Source organism: Canis lupus, chromosome 2 (assembly GCF_048164855.1).
Source record: "Canis lupus baileyi chromosome 2, mCanLup2.hap1, whole genome shotgun sequence".
Classification (NCBI taxonomy): Eukaryota; Metazoa; Chordata; class Mammalia; order Carnivora; family Canidae; genus Canis; species Canis lupus.
In genome coordinates, this window is record NC_132839.1 from 73,308,561 (window position 1) to 73,325,577 (window position 17,017).

Genomic DNA, 17,017 nt, shown 5'->3' on the forward strand with positions numbered 1-17,017 from the left:
TTTATTCTTTCACATTTAACTAACAAATTTCACACAGTACTTAGCTTCACTGTGTGTTCTGTTCTTTGATTTTTGTTTCTTTGCTACTCTATTGTTTGATGTGTGTGTGTGTGTGTGTGTGTGTGTGTGTGTGCATGGCAGAGGAGACGCTCGTCTGTCTCCTCTCTCAGCCTCTCCATCCTGGCCTCTCCATCCTGGCCTCATCTCGGCCTTGGTCTTGTCTCACTCCTGGCTCAGCCTCTCCATCTGTTCCTTTCCAGTCTCAGGTTCCCAGGACCTCTGTCCACATCTCTCCCCCTCTCCCCCCTCCCCAGTGAGCCCCCTCCATTTCTCCAGAACCCTCCACCCAAGCTCAGACAGGCCCCAAGGCTGCAGGGGGATGAAGCTGCCCCTTCTCCTAGGGGAGGAGGAGATGAAGGGGGCTGCCCCTCACCCGGCCTCCAGCCCTCCTGCCTGCCCCCCCTTCCCCACCAGCCCCTATTTATTTAACTCTTAAAATGCTGTTTATTACCACTAGCTAATCCTAGTGTGAATAACACTGATTTTGGTTAATTTTTCCAAAAAGTATTTGAACCAAACAACATTCTACCAGCTTAATAGCTGTCATTTAATTTTTTAAAGATTCCATGAACAGATCATTGGGAGAAATAGTATTTGCAACATCCTGCTCTCAGGGGCCCACACACACAGCTTAGCTGTTGAAGGCTTTGGGCTGTTTTGAACTTTTAATACTTTGTGAGCATAAAACACATTATTTGCTTCATACAAGTGGACTTTGAAGAGGATCAGTATTTCTGGGACCTGCCGGGTTAGAAGTACCCTGATCTAGGGGTTCTGAATGATAACTCTATCAGTTATAACAAAGCTGGGTTTTAACACTTTGCTTAGCACGCCACCCCCCATGACTTCACTGAAAAGTGTTATATTCTTCTGAGCATAGCTTTCTTTGCAGTCAGTGAATATTGACTCTCTTAAAGAATTAGGTTAATGGTGAAAATTGCATAGTTGGTCACATTTGCTTTATTGCCAGAAAGTTTCAAGTGAAATTAAATCCTTAACTGCAATAATAATGCTAGACTAAACCATATGACTGCCGTTTTCTTTTTTTTTACATCAGAAACGGTTGAATGCAATTCAGGTTCATATTTAACCTAATTGATTTACAGAACTACTTCTTCCTTCTATTTGGTTTTAAATTTTACTTTTCTAATCGAAGAGCCTGATAGGATGTTTGCCTTTTATTGTAAACCACTTAATTTTTTTCTGAAGCACATGGGATATACATTTTAATAATTACAAAGTCCAGTTGTAGTGCCCTTTAATGGCATGTTTAAAATACAGATAATTTTTTTCCCTGGCTTTCCTATTCTTCAGTAATTGACAAATGCTGTGCATTCTGCAGCAGGAGTATTTTGAGGGTTTTTTTTTTTCCCCTATGTAAAAACCCAGAGCAGCTAAAAGAACAGCAAAGTTAATAATATATCTCTACAGTAAATTAATATTTATTGGCCAATCGAAATGACATTTGTGGCTTCCTACATGAATTAGAGAATAACAGTGTCACAGAAACCACCTCAGCCCTAAAGGTACTTGCTTGCCAGACTTACTTTTCTTACCACCAGGGATCCCATTACAAAGATAAGCAGTGATTACCAAAAGCATTACATCTAATGGATGGTGTAGAATTTCTTAATATATTTTCCCCACAAATTCGGTGGCCCAGAGTAATTGCACCCCTTTCTTGCCTAAAGGAAATGTCTTGGTTTATCTCTATATAGCTTCTAGCTAAAGAGTTGCTTTGTCTTTTTTATTGACATAAGAGAAGCTGTAGAGGATATTTATTAAGGAAGATAAAACCTAATCCTATTCATTAAATTCGCTAAGTCAAGGATTGCAAATAAAAAGGAGGGGAAAAATTGTTTTAAGATAAGGTTTTAGTAAGTCTGTGCTATAGAAATTAGAGTGATACTTAAAAAAAAAGAAAGATGGTATATATCTTAGGTCTTTAAATCTTGAGTCACTTTTAATCATAATATTGTTAATCATCCTGTTAGACCTTGGAACCATGCTATTAGAACAGATTATACCAAAGAATCGTGTTAATCAGGACAGCAGAAGAATAGAAATGGCTGTCATCATCTAGGAGGGGCACCATCTTTTTTTTTTAAGATTTACAATTATAATTTAACGATAATTGTACCTGTATGTTTTTAAGTGATCTGTCTTGGTATTCTTTATGCCCAAGGTCCCATCATCCTCATTCCTACTTTGAGGTATCAAGCTATTGAGTTTCTTTTCTCCTTCCTTCCTCTGTTAGATGGTCCAATCCACCCCTCTGGGGATTTATTAGACACTCATTTATTATCCCTACTACGTGTCAGCCATGGTAGTTGGCACCAAGGATGTAGCTATGAGCAAGAACCTCACAGTCCCTGCCCACCTGGGGTGTATTAAGTAGAATAGTAAGTAATTAACATGAGTCCTTGAGACTCATGAATCACTTTGTAATGTACCTGTCAAGCATTATATTGACATGGCTGTCCTTATAGCCTAATTTGGTCCCACCTTTTCTGGTAGCCTGTCACCTTTTGTATCAGTCAGCACTGGTTAGGTTATGCTGCAGTAACAACCAAAGGCCTCAGTGGCTTAAAACAACTCTCGTTCTGCTAAATGTCCATGGCAGATTGGCTGGAGGCACTGCCTCATGCTATGTCCCAGGCCGATGATACAGTCACTGGTAGACTAGAGTATTGCCAGCCATGGTCACAAGAAGAAAAAATGCACAGACTCTTAAAACGTCTGCCTGGAAACAACACTGAACTTTTGCTCACGTTACATTGGCCAAAGCAAGTCATATAACCAATCATGAGTTCAGGGGGTGGAGAAATACACTTCTGCACTAGGAAGGGGACCAAATATTCACACCACTGCGGTGCTGTATGATCTCTTTTATTTCTGTAGTCATGTACATGTTATTGGCACTTAATCTCTTCAACCTTGTGCTGTTACTTAACATTGTAGGTGTGTATGTCTCCCCAAGAAGATTATAAATCCTTGACAGCCAGCACTGTGTCTTATACTTCTCTGTATGTGACTCAACACAATTCTTTCCTTATACTAGGGGCTTAAGGATGCTTTTGATTATATGAAGAAGAGAATGAAGGGAGATTAATCAGGACTCTTTACATGTTTTAATATAATGCTTTATAGTTCACTAAGGGTCTGTGCACACTATCTCCTTTAATCTTTCTTTTTTTAAATATTTTATTTATTCATAAGAGACAGAGAGAGAGAGAGAGAGAGAGAGGCAGAGACACAAGCAGACACATGACTCCATGCAGGGAGCCCGATATGGAACTCAATCCCGGGATTCCAGGATCATGCCCTGGGCTGAAGGCAGGTGCTAAACCGCTGAGCCACGGCATCAGCATCCCTAGGCATCCCTCCTTTAATCTCTCCAGAGACTAAAGGACATATCATGATGCTTTTTATAGATCAGGAAAGGGAGACCTAGAACTTTCATATGACTTGCTTGGTGTTGCACCCAAAAAAAAAATTATGGAGCCATGTCTAAAACCATGAATCCTAAATTCTGAACCAGTGCATTTTGCTATTCCTTTTAGCTGTTAATGGGAACACCTGTTTTCTCTTGTGCTGAGGATCACACAGGGGAAGGGAGAAAGAAGCTTCAGAAAAAGAGTTGAAAGCCCCCGACCAGGATCTCCTGGTATTCATTCAGGTGCCAGCCAGGCTGAGAAGCACACAGCCACACCTCTCAGCTTGTAATCAGCAGGTCGGTGGCTGTCATAACATAATGCCACAAACTTGCTGGCTTACGACAGAAATGAATTCTCTCACAATCTAGAGGCTAGAAGTTCAACATTCATTTCAGTGGGCAAAATCAAGGCGTTGGCAAGACCCTACTCTCTCTGGAGGCCCTGGGAAGAATCTGTTCCTTTCCTCTTCCAGCTTGTAGTTGCTCTTTCTTTCTTTTTTTTTTAATAATAAATTTATTTTTTATTGGTGTTCAATTTGCCAACGTACAGAATAACACCCAGTACTCATCCCGTCAAGTACCCCCCTCAGTGCCCGTCACCCATTCTTTGGCTGTGGCCATCACCCCAGTGCCTGCATCCTCTTCATGTCACCTTGTCTTCTGTGTGTGTGATCTCTATGCCCCTCCCCTATGGGGACACTTGTGATTGGATTTAGAGCCCGTTCAGATAATTCAAGATAATACCCCCATTTCAGAATCTACAACTTAGACCGTTTTTCCTTATAAGGTAATATTTACAAGTTTCAGGGATTAGGACCTGATACTTTGGGGACCATTGTTCAACCTTACCACAGTCAGGATGGTGGGAACCCCCTCTGCTACCCCAGCTCTTTCTCCCTTGCTCTGCTCCTCCCTCCTCCTTCCTTTACCCTCACCTCCTCCCTCCTCTGGGTGGTCCAGATTATATGATATCTTGGAAGGACCTTTGGAGTTCAACACAGCCAGCCAGACTCCTGGATCTGCCTCTTCTTGGCTGTGTGACTCTGAGCCTTTGTGTCCTCCTGTGTAGAGATGGGGACAGAACCTGCCTCCTGCCCCACTCCATGCTGTCCTTCCCTCCAGCGCCACCTCCTCGGTACCTACAGCGTGGGGTGTAGTGGGCAGGAGGGAGAGGATGCTGCCCATTGAGATTCCCAAGGCACCTCCCCCATTTATTTTTCACAGTGAAGTTAAAAACACACAGTGTTTATTAAATAATTAATCATCCTTTCCTAGAAGGGTTATTTCATTTCATGGGTGAGCAGTTTATTGCCAGACAACTATGTCTTCCTCCAAAATGATGTATAACATGATTTGATGTCTACATTTTTAGACACTAGAATGTTTTTTCTCCCTGCCATTTAAACTTGGAGGTAGTTTAGTGCAAATTTGTTCTTTTTCATTTTGAGAGAGACACATGTGCACAGCGGAGTGACCTCATATTTTCCATTTCTTTCTTTCTTTTTTTTTTTTTTTTTTGAAAAGTTAAAAATTCCTTAATTTTTTATTCCTGGTACCACTACCACAATTTACAGGGCAATATACCTGATGTAATGAAAAGAAAAAGAAAAAGACAAAGCTACAACAGATAAAAGACCTCAGGAATGTACATCTAATTGACACTACATTGCATTAATCAATAGCTGCACTTTTTGCAAACTGTGGCTACGACAGTCCTGAACAAGAAGGATTTCCTGTTTAAGCTGCAGTAACTTTTCTGACTATGGATCATTGTTCCTCCTGTGGCAGATTTTTACAGTTCCTCTAATGCATTTGGGACAACTGTCTCAAAGTAACCTGCAGCTTTCCTGACAACTCCTTGCTCTCTCTCCTGCTAAGAACTGTAGCCCTTTTCTTCTGAAATTTTTTTAGAACCTTCTGCTACCATATCCACCACTTCCACCACCAGATCCATAACCACCACCATAAGGACTGCCCGAGCTTCTTCCACCAAAACTGCCCCCCTTCATGGGTCCATAATTTGATTGCTGTTGTCCACTATAATTTCCAAAATCATTATAGTTCCTACCACCACCAAAATTTCCTCCTTCATTGTATCCTCCTCCACCACCACCATATCCGCCTCCTTGGTTTCCGTATCCTAGTCCACCACCACCATAGCCTCCTCTACTACTATAACCAGGACCACCACCATAGTTGCCACCATCACCTCCAAATCCATTATATCCACCATCACCTCCTCCATAACTACCTCTGCTGCCACCACCTCCACCACCATAGCCTCCTCTTCCACCAAAGTTTCCACCACGGCCAAAATTACCACCACCTCCAAAGTTTCCTCCACGATCCATAAAGTTGCCAGATCCATCTCCACGACCTCTTTACGATCCAGCAGACTGCATCTCTTGTTTAGAAAGGGCCTTTTTCACTTCACAATTATGTCCATTAATAGTGTGGTATTTCTGAACAACAATTTTATCAACTGTATCATGATCATCAAAAGTTACAAAAGCAAATCCTCTCTTTTTTCCACTCTGCCGGTCTTCCATAACTTCTATGGTTTCAATTTTGCCATACTTTTCAAAGTAGTCTCTCAAATTATATTCTTCTGTATCTTCTTTAATACCACCAACAAAAATTTTCTTCACTGTTAGGTGGGCACCAGGCTTTACAGAATCCTCTCTAGAAACAGCTCTCTGGTTCCACTACACACCCATCACCTTGTGTGGTCGGGCACACATTGCTGCATCCACCTCTTCAACACAAGAGTAAGTCACAAAACCAAAACCCCTGGAACGTTTTGTTTGGGGGGAGTCTCTCATTACCACACAATCTGTAAGTGTGCCCCATTTTTCAAAATGTTCTCTTAAACTATCAGTTTTCTCAACTGCTCGGGTTCCTTTGGATCATGGCCCTTCTCCCCGTGGCGGAGGCGGCGGTGGCCAGAGTCCGGCTGGGGGCGACCTGGCGGCAGTTTTACCTCCATTTTGAGACCGGACTTGCCTCTTCCAACTCGATTTCAATATGGGACTGAGAGGAAGAGGTATTTTTCCATTACTAAAGCACTGTGTAGAACCTGATATGCCAATGCACACAAATTCCAGTAATTTTTAGTTTTTACTAAATATTTAGTAGTAAATACCACAGACAGTAAACCTTTATAGCATTAGGCCTATATAGTTGGCAAGGAAACTAATACAATAGTATAAACCAAGAAATGTCAAAGCCACTTTTTTTTTTTTTTTCTCAGAAGTCTTTGTGGTTTCACATGTTTCTCATTTGCCTTCAAAATCTAAAATCCTGGCCTATTTTGTTTATAAAGCAGTCGCTTCGGACATTTGCCTTATTTTTAGGAAATGTTTATCCTAATGCCAGGTTAGCAAATAAGGGTTACTCGCCATCTTTGACATGATGACATTAGGGACCTGAACTGCTGGAGTGAGAAAAGCCAGGAGACCAAAACCAGCTGGCTGAGGAGTCTGCCATCTGTTGGTCACACCTGCCATGGACATGGAGCAGGAGGGCATAGGCATGACACTGAGTAACCACTGAATCTGTAATTCACTATTGGAATGTACTCCATCTAGGCCTTACCCAGTCAGATTGTCCCAGGTCCTCATATAACAATGACTTATAAGCAGAATGAGACCTAAAAATACAGAGAACAAACTGTTGATGGTTCCCAGAGGAAGAGGGAGGTTTGAAGGGGCGTAGGAGATGCAAGCTTTCAGTTGTGGAATGAATAAGTCACGGGAATGAAAGGTACAGCACAGGGGACATTGTACAATGGTATTGTGATAGCGCTGTGTCGGGGACAGATGGCAGCTACACTTGTGGTGAGCACAGCATAATGTATAAACTTTTTCTGTTATATACCTGAGACTAATGTAACGTTGTGTGTCAACTGTACTCAAGAAAATTTGGAGGGACGCCTGGGTGGCCCAGTGGGTTAAGTGACCGACTCTTGATTTCGGCTCAGGTCATGCTGTCAGGGTCCTGAGATTGAGCCCCAGGTCCCATGTGAGGCTCTGCACTGAGCATGGAATCTGCTTAAGATTCTCTCCCCCTCTGTCCCTCCTCCCCCACTCCTGGATATGAGCGTGTCCTTTCTCTCTCTAAAAAAAAAAAAAAAAAAAAGAAGAAGAAGAAGAGGAAGAGGAAGAAGAAGAAGAAAGAGAGAGAGAGAGAAAGAAAGAAAGAAAAAGAAAGAAAGAAAGAAAGAAAGAAAGAAAGAAAGAAAGAAAGAAAGAAAGAAGAAAGAGAAGGAAGAAAAGAAAAACGAGTAATTTTTATACCTGAAAAGTAAAAATGGGGGGGGTGGAGCATGGGTCAAATATTGAATACTCTCAATACCTATCATCATATCCAAAATTTAGTAGTTTACTGATAAATACCTATTGAAGGAAAAAAAGAGTTGTTTGTCTGGAAAACTAACCATAGTTGCAAAGGGAGAACTTGGTAGTTGCAAAGGGAGAACTTGTTTTTAGGACTGATTATGAATCAGGAGGGCTGAGTTTGTAGCAGCTCCCGGTACAAAGCGGTCTACAGTGTTCAGAACCACCAAGGACACCCCGTCCATTTGTTTGGGGACAAGCAGCATAACTGCAGTGTTTGAATATTAAGTGTCTAACAATAAACACATAGCATTTGCAACAGTGTGGCCTTTTGTTTTTGCTGGCCACACCTCTGGAAGAAATCAAATGGATTTTCAATCAATGGATTTCAAATGAAAAAGATTTAAATCCCAATCCTGCCACTTACTGTGTGTGTGTTTTTGGGCAAATTACATCACTCTCTCTATAGCTCAGTTTCTCCATTGGGTAATACCATTGTCTACCTCCTGGGGGTAAATGGGTTCCCCTTGCTAAGAGCTGAGGACAGTGTCTGGCGCCTACAGGGTGAGTGCACTAGTCCCAGTGCAGGCTGTCCCTGGGTCTGGCCACTGGAAGGTGCTGAAGGAAAGAAGTGCCAGCCAGGTTCCTCTCCCCTCTCTGGGCCTCGGGCTGTGGCTCCTCTTGGCTCCAGCCACCTCTGCATACCCCACTGTGGTAGTGGCTCCTCTGGGTAGTCTTGATCCCTGGGCCCTTCAGCTAGGGCACAGTAGGTTGCATCCTGCTGTTGCTCATCTCTGAGGGCCTCGCTGTCTCCCGTTTGCTTTTCTACTCTTCCATCACCCATGTCACCAATTCTATTAAATTCCCCATTTAAACTATTTGGAGCAGTTTTTGTTCTCCTGGTTGTGCCCTGACTGATGAAGACTAGGTATGTGTTTACCATCATTATTATTGTTGTGCTTGTCGGGGCTGCTGTTGCTGTCTCATATACTTAAGAGGAAACTCTTCAGGAAACAGACTCAGAAGGTGAAGTGAATTAACCAGGATCCCACAGTTGGCTTGGAACGACCCCAGCATAAGATCTTTTTCACTAAATCTCTCCTGCTATCAAGCCTTTGGATGGGCTGGTATCTTCAACTCTAATTAGCCTGAAGTTACAGTGTGTTGCCAAAGGGCTTGCTCCCTTTTTGGATTTCCCACATATGGAAGAGATGTCTGCTTGGACCTGTGCTGAACACATAGCCCTCCTAAGGGCCAGTGACTACTTTGGAGTCACTAACTATCAGGTTGGGACTGACCTCACCTCATGTGGCTCTGCCACAGTTTGGGTGAAGGGTAGGGATGGTAGTTAAAGCTCATTGATTATAAGCAACAGAAAACGATTCAAATGATCTTAAGCAAAGGACAATTTGATTGTCTTTTGGAACCTAGGGTGTGAGGTAATGTCAGGATTCACTTATGGTTTTCACTTTTTCATATGGTAAAAAATGGCCATTTTTTTCCTAGCCAGTCTAAAACTGTAGACTCTCAATTCCAAATTCCTGAGGGAAGAGACTCACCCAGCATAGGGTAGGCGCCCACCCTAGTCTAAATTAACTGGTCAGGTTTATTTCATGCAGGGTGTCAATCAGGAACCTGCTGTTCACCTAGGTTTGCATGGTGTGGTATTTCCCAGAAAGGGGGGCCAGGATGGTTAAGCTAACAAGTGTCCACTGTAGAGCTCATTTCAGGATTTCAAACAGCTTAATTAATCATCATGTGAATAGTAATGTCCATATTTGGGTGCCTGCCATTTGCCAAATAAGGTGCTAAATACATTATATCTAGCTTTGTTTGTTTTATTTTAATCCTTAGAACAACAGGTTTTATATGCCTTTTATAGATGAGGAGAGGCCAGAGGGAAAATTACGCATTTGTGTAATACAAAGCTGCACAGGCCAACCAAAAGAGTCTTTGCTTCTGGTGGGAATTAAAATATGTCCACTTAGAGGGGCAACACAGGTTAGCTAATGCTGATCAGAAGTTGTGATTAGTGGCTAAGTGTACCTTTGATTGCCAGGAAAAGCAGTGTGGGTACACATCAAAGTAGTTTAATATTTGTATAAGAAGTACATTTTAAAATAAGAGGTCCTTGGTGGGTAAAAATAATAAAATAGCCCTTTGATGATTAAAAGGATTGATTTGATCCAGCCCCCAACCTTTGAAAAATAAGGAATTTTACTTAAAGTAAGTAATTTAGGTTCTTTGTGAGAAGTTCCTTCAACTTGTAAGATGATTCAGAGTTTGGAATTACTGATTCAGTCTGACTATATCAGGAGTGTTTAAATATACATTTTCCACTCGATTAATAAGTCATGAATTCATTTAATTTGTCATCAGTGCACTCAGGAACCATCAAAGTAGACTTTGAGCTGTGAGCATTTGCTTGTCTCCTTCTGGTTAATCCTGACACATCTTACATGCTATATTTTCCTAAAATTCTAAAAATGGGATTGCTTACTGTTAAAATTGACTGTTGGCTTCTTGTGCTCCTAAAGAAAAAATTATAAAACTTGGTTAGATGTTGTGGTTTCCCCTCATTTCCTCAAAGTTTTTTCTGCATGAGTGGAGAGAGTGGAATCCATGATCTAGATGACCAGTGATGCCCAAACTTGAGCCACGTCACAATCAACTGTAGGTCTTGAGAAAGTACCCACGGCTGAGTCCCATCCTCAGAGTCTGTAATTCAGAACGTCTGGGAGAGGACCTGAGAACTTGCACGTCTAACACATTCCCTAGTAAAGCTGATTTTATCGTGGCCCACACTTGGAAAGCCACCACTGGAGGCTGAGATCAGGCGTGAATGATTTCAATCTTGCAGCTTTAAGAGGAGGCAATGGGGATGGCAGATTTAAATAATCAGTCTGTTCAGTCAGAAGGCAGCGATTCTTACGAGGAGCTCTATCTGGAATATATGAGTTTCCTTTCGTCAAGGGGGAAAGATAATGCACAGAGGAGGGTTTACTATTATGATAAGGAAGCTTAAAATCTTGGGCCCCTTTCAAGGCCCTGGGAGAGGGTTTAGTAATGAGTTTATGTGGTTTTTGTAAAATTTGCAAAAGGAGAGTATTTTTGTATTATTTTTCTTAAAGGAAGCCCCAGAAATTATCTGAGCTTTAGCTTCCGTGAAAATGAATCAACTCTCTGATACTTCATTAGTATAATTAACTCATATATATGAAAAGAGTATAGTTTGCATGAAAGAGAAGGTTCTTGTAGGTTATGCAATCTATAAGTGCCACAAATGAGGATAAAAGAGGACACCATCTCAGAGGACATGAGCCTCATGCATGAACTTTGTGTGGCACTGAATTTAATTGAATGAGCTTAGACAGATGAAAATCCAAGTCGATCTTAGCTGGCTCACTAAATGATCAGCTTGCTGATGTGCTCTATGTCTTATTTATTTTCTGTTTATTTGTGACAAGAGCAGAAGATTTGGAGAACAAGATGGGTGTGAGTTCTGGTTTCACCTCTTATAAATAAACTCACTCATTGTGTCAGATCCTATTTTGTCTGTCTGTGAAAAGGAAATGGTAACAATTTGCCAACTTAATAGAGCTCATAGGATAATGAAATGATGGATATGAACAGACATTTGTTCCTATCTGAAGATACAGAACTGTTCGTACGTGAAGATATAAAGTGCTGCACACATATTAGTAATTAGTAGTTATACCAGTCCACGCAAATAGGACACGAATAGATCATATTAATTGAATGACCAAAGGGCCATTCTGCTAGATCAAGGATCTGCAAAACTTTTCCATAAAAGGCTAGATGGTAAATATTTTAAGTTTTGTGGGCATCCTGCCTGTGTCTTAACTACTCAACTCTGGCACTGTTAGGCAGAAGCAGCCCTCAACCAGATCTAAATGAATGGCTGTGGTCATGTTCCAATAAGGTTTTATTTATGAAAACAAGCAGAGCTCTGCTAGATAATGGACCCAGACTCCTTCGAAATGCCATTCGGAGGCATTCACCATCAGGAACTCCTGCTGAGCATGAAGATAAAACAGATCCTAGCAGTCATACATGATGTTTTTATTTCAACTCCACGCCGAAGGATAAGAATGCTGGCAGATTTTTTCTGCTTTGCTTTCCATAGTTTCCTGACATTGCTGATACCTCTTGGAGGGGATGGGGGCACTTAAGTGGAATGGGGAAGGCAAAGTGTGGAGGAGGGATTCAGGGGTAAGTACAGATGAGGGTCAGAACCTGCTTCCTGACACTGGAAGTGGTGATTACAGGATAAACCCCTGTTCAGACTCTCCTCTGAGATTCAGCCTCAACAGCAAGCTCCTAAGAGCAGTTTTGTGATCACCAAGAAATCAAGTGGTTCTACTTTATAATCTCTTAGTTATTTTTTAAAGATCACTCATGTACTCAGGTCTGAACTTCGGAAAACTGAAGTAACCCAAAGGAGTTTTAGGATGGGTTTCATCCATAGACAGGTGCCTTTTCATCTTAAAGCGGATGTTAAGGGGCGCCTGGTGGCTCAGTCAGTTAAGCGTCTGCCTTTGGCTCAGGTCATGATACCAGGGTCCTGGGATTGAGCCCTGCATTGGCTCCCTGCTCAGTGGGGCGCCTGTTTCTCCTCCCTCTCCCCTTGCTTGTGCTCTCTCTCTCAAGTAAATATAATCTGGTTTTTAAAAAGATTGTGTTTATTCATGAGAGACACAGGGAGATAGGCAGAGAGAGAAGCAGGCTACCCAGGAGCCGGATGTGGAACTCAGTCCCATGACCCTGGGATCATGACCTGACCCAAAGGCAAAAGCTCAACTATTGAGCCATCCAGGTGCCCCTAAATAAATAAAATATTTAAAAAGGAGGGAGGGGAGTTCATCATGAGCCATGAATTTTCTATAAGCATTCACATGTAGGTTTTTGTGTGAATATAAGTTTCCACTTCTTTTGGGTAAATACCCAGGAGTGGGATTGCTGAGTTGTATGGGAAGGATACGTTTAGCTTTATAAGAAACTGCCAAACCACTCTTTGAAGAAACTACCATTTTGCGTTCCCAGCAACAGTGTAAGAGTTCCAATTGCCCAGCATCCTCAGCAGCACTTGGTATGGCCACGTTTTCATAGGGTTTTGTTGCTGTTATTTTAGCATTCTACAATATGTGACGTGGTAACTCATTGTACTTTGAATATGCATTCCCTAGTGAATAATGATACTGAGCATCTTTTACGTGCTTATGAAAACCATATATCTTCTTTGGTGAAGTATCTGTTTAAATTTTTGCCCATTTAAACACTTGGGCTGTTTTTCTTATTATTGGCTTTATTCATAATTGCCCCAAACTGGCAACAACACAAATATCCATCGCTAGTAGATGGATAAACAAAGTGTGGCACATCCCTACAATGAAATTCTCAGCAATAAAAAGGAATGAACCCAACTGGTACACTCAACAATTATGCTAAGTGAAAGAAGCAAGATTCTAAAGCTATGTATGGTGTGATTCCATGTATTACATTTGCAAGAAGACAAAACTACAGGGACAGACACCAGAGCAGTGGTGAACTAGAGGTGACGGAAGTAAAATTGACTTCAGGAACTTCTTTTTGCCTCTCTCTACCTACCCCCTTACCCCAGTCCCTACCCCCTTACCCCAGCCCCCACTTTCCCAACCATGAATTTAATATCAGTTTAAGTTTGAATTTACAGAAACATGCTTTTTCTCTAATTTTAATTGTGGAAATTGCCAGACAGCAGGCATTTCACTGGGCCCTCATGCTTTCAGGGCCCATGCACCTCCTTGCAATCCTGCCTGCCAGGGGGTTGCATAGGGACATGGTTGAGCAGATGCATTTTAAGAACTGAACCAGTTCTAATAGGATTCCGAATCATGGAGGGTAATGATTTATGCTTACTTCCCACCACCTAGCAGTTGAGATGTGATGTTGGGGGAAGAGGGAGAAGTCAAATTTCTTCATAGTACAGTAAATGCCAGGGAAGTGCCCACTGCCTTTGGTCTAGTGGGAGGTTGTGTCTGCTGAATATTGCATGCGGGAAATGAGCTCTGCTCCCTGACTAGGACTTGGAAATGTCTTCCACTTATAAAAAATTTTGTTGTGCCCAGGCTATTATAAATAGCCTTTGCATTTTATAAGGGCAGAACATGAAGACTTCAGGCCATTGGACCGGAGAAATTTTTTTCTCAAAATTTTCATTGGAGCACACTGCTGTCAAACCTGGAGGTTTTTTAGAATAAAGCCCTCATCCTTATGTGAGTTACAAGCAAAGCTTCTGCTGTATCTGATGTTTTATGGGGCAGTCGAGGTTTTCTTTTAAAAAGTCATGTTATGGCTTTCTCTAAGAGCAACCATCAGGTAACACAGTCCTTTAAAATAAGTCAGGAAATACTACTCCCAGTGCAAACTTCTCTGGCTGTTGTTGTTCAAATTAATGCAGATCTGAGTTTGCATGCATCCTTCTTGCTGTTTGTCATTGTGGCCATGGTTGGGCTAATTTACATCTGGATTCTTGCCACTCAAAGCAGAGTCTCTGGACTAGAGCATCAGCATCACCTGGGAGCTTTTTAGAAATGCAGGTTCAACCCCAAACCTACTGAATCAGAGTTGGCATTTTAACACATCCCCAGAGAATGCATTTGCACACTGAAGTTCAGAAGGTACTGATCTAGGTCAAGGGCCTGCCCAAACATCCCACCTGGTCTATTGAAAACTTTGTTGGGATCATGTGTGACCCCCACAAGTGCATCCTCAGTGAATTCTCCTGATGTCCAGGTAGGTGTGAGTGTGGGTGCAAGCCACTTTACTATAATGAAATTAATTTATTAAGTGCTCCCTGCTGAGCTGGGCATCGAAGATACCAAAAACAAATAGTCACGGTTGAGTTTCCAGGAGCTCAGAGTGTAGTCAGGGACACAGAAGAAGCCACAACATTGCACTGTCCATTGTCTTTATCTGTGTCATTTGACTTCCTTCATCCACACAGTTCCAGTCCCATCTCTGGAAACTTTCTCAATGTCCAGCCGCTGGCCACCTGCCTCTGAAGATCTTTCAGGTGCATACATGAAAAGAGTGAGGGGTCACCCCAGACCTACTGAATCATACTCTTGGGCTGAGCCCTGACATCTTCATTTTAATGATTACCATGCACATTTTAATATGAGAACCACTGACCTGGGTGCTGCCTTTATAATCTTATTGATTATAGAATGTGATACAAAAGAATGTTCAATACAACTTCATATATAAGGAATCATTTGGAGTTTTCCTTGTCCTAAATTCAGGGAGAGTTCCTACTGGCCTCTCAGTTCAAAGCTGCTTTTATCTTTGGGTGAGACAATGCAAAGATCTTTGTGGATGGTATTCAAGGATTCTTTGAATTCATATTTATATATTTTCTAGCAGCATGTTTTCTAGGAGCAAATCAAAATGCTTTGTTCTATAATGAGTTAACAGCGTGAACATTGTTATGACAATCCTGTGACTTTCTTGTTTAATGTTTATATTCATCTAATCAAACAAATTGAAATTGGATTATGGCTGTTGCACATTATAGCAGTTATTATCCAGTTTAAATGCAGGTCTGAAGGAAATAAAATTGATTTTTCTATGCTACTTGGGGACATCATAGGTTATTAGTGTGCTAGTTGAATTTTCAATTAGGTTTGTATGGAGGAGAGAAAGATTGGTGGTTGTGTTTATTTTATTTTATTTTCTTAATGTATTATGTAAATAAACTGTAATATTTCATTCTAATTAGGGAGGCAGATGACTTTTAAAAGTTTGGTGATCTGCTTCCATACTTTTATTTAAAGCATGTCAGGTTTTTAAAGTGGATAATAATTTTGAGGAACATTTTTATTTTTAAAAAGAAAATAATAGAGTTGCACACCATTATAACAGCTACTACAGTTAACAGCTATTTTATTTTTCAGGGAATGAACTGCAGTATGTACCAGAATTTCATAGATGGCTGAACCTATGTTTTTTTAAGATTTTATTTATTTATTTTGAGAGAGAGAGATAGAGAGGGAGAGCATGAGCAGGGGGCGGGGCAGAAGAGGGAGATGGAGAAGCAGATTCCTCCCTGAGCAGGGAGCTTGGGCTCTATCCCAGGACTGGAGATTACAACCTGAGCCAAAGGGAGATGCTTAACTGACTGAGCCATGCAGGTACCCCTGAACCTATCTTTCTATACACCAAACCTTTAAATTTTAAAAATTGCCTTCTGCAAATGCCTTTTGTGTACCGGCTCTGTGTAAGCACCACATTCTACACCAGGGATTCAGAGTTTATCTAACATAGGTCATTCACAAAAACATTTCAATACACTGACTGCTGTTAAAGCAGAGCAATAAGCCAGAGAACACAATTGGCAAGAAAGAATGATGGGCCCTGGCGAGTAGGAAAGGGCTTCGTGGAAGAGGCAACTTTTGATCTGGCCTTGACTCAGAAGTAGGAGTTGGCAAAGTGAAATTTTATTCTTTAAATTGTAAAGGCATTCCATGTTCATTACATGCTCATTTTAAAAGTACCTATAGAAAAAAAAATTCATTTATTAAATATGATCAATACTCAATGTATCAAACACTAACTGTGTATTAGGAAATGTGCCTGATACTGAGAATACAAGAGGGAACAGTCCACCAGACCAGCCTTTGATTCACTAATTCACTGGAAAGACGGAACCCACTATAAGCTATTATACTCACAGTTATGGTTCATTACAGCTAAAAGATACACATGAAAATCAGCCAAGAGAAGAGGTGCATAGGGCAGAGTGCAGGAAATATCCAGACACGGAGCTGCAGTTGTCCTCTTCCTGTGGAGTCATGGACTGTATAACTTTTCCAGGATCCATGTGTGACAGTATGCACAGAGTATTGCCAACCAGGGAAGTTCATCTGAGCCTTGGTGTCCAGGAATTTTACTGGGGCTCCATCACATAGGCATGGTTGATGATCCGTGTGGTTGACCTCAGTCTCAAGCCCCTCCAGAGGTGGCATTGATGCCACATAAGCCAAAGCCCCTACCTAGGGCCAAAGCCCCTAGTCTAGATCGTTAGACTATCTAGTGTGACCCAAGAGCTGCAGGCAAACAGAAACACAAGTGTTAGGTCCATGGTCTTAGAGATTACTACCACAAGCCAAGACCCTCTTTGACCAAG

General features: G+C 41.5%; 1 protein-coding gene and 1 pseudogene across 16 annotated transcripts in view; one reads left to right on the plus strand and one right to left on the minus strand.

Moving 5' to 3' along the window:
* The window catches only part of APBB2 (amyloid beta precursor protein binding family B member 2), a 375,292-nt gene that overhangs the window by 318,456 nt on the left and 39,819 nt on the right, over window positions 1–17,017 (plus strand). The window lies entirely within an intron of this gene.
* On the minus strand, window positions 4,924–6,482 carry LOC140621523 (heterogeneous nuclear ribonucleoprotein A3 pseudogene; annotated as a pseudogene).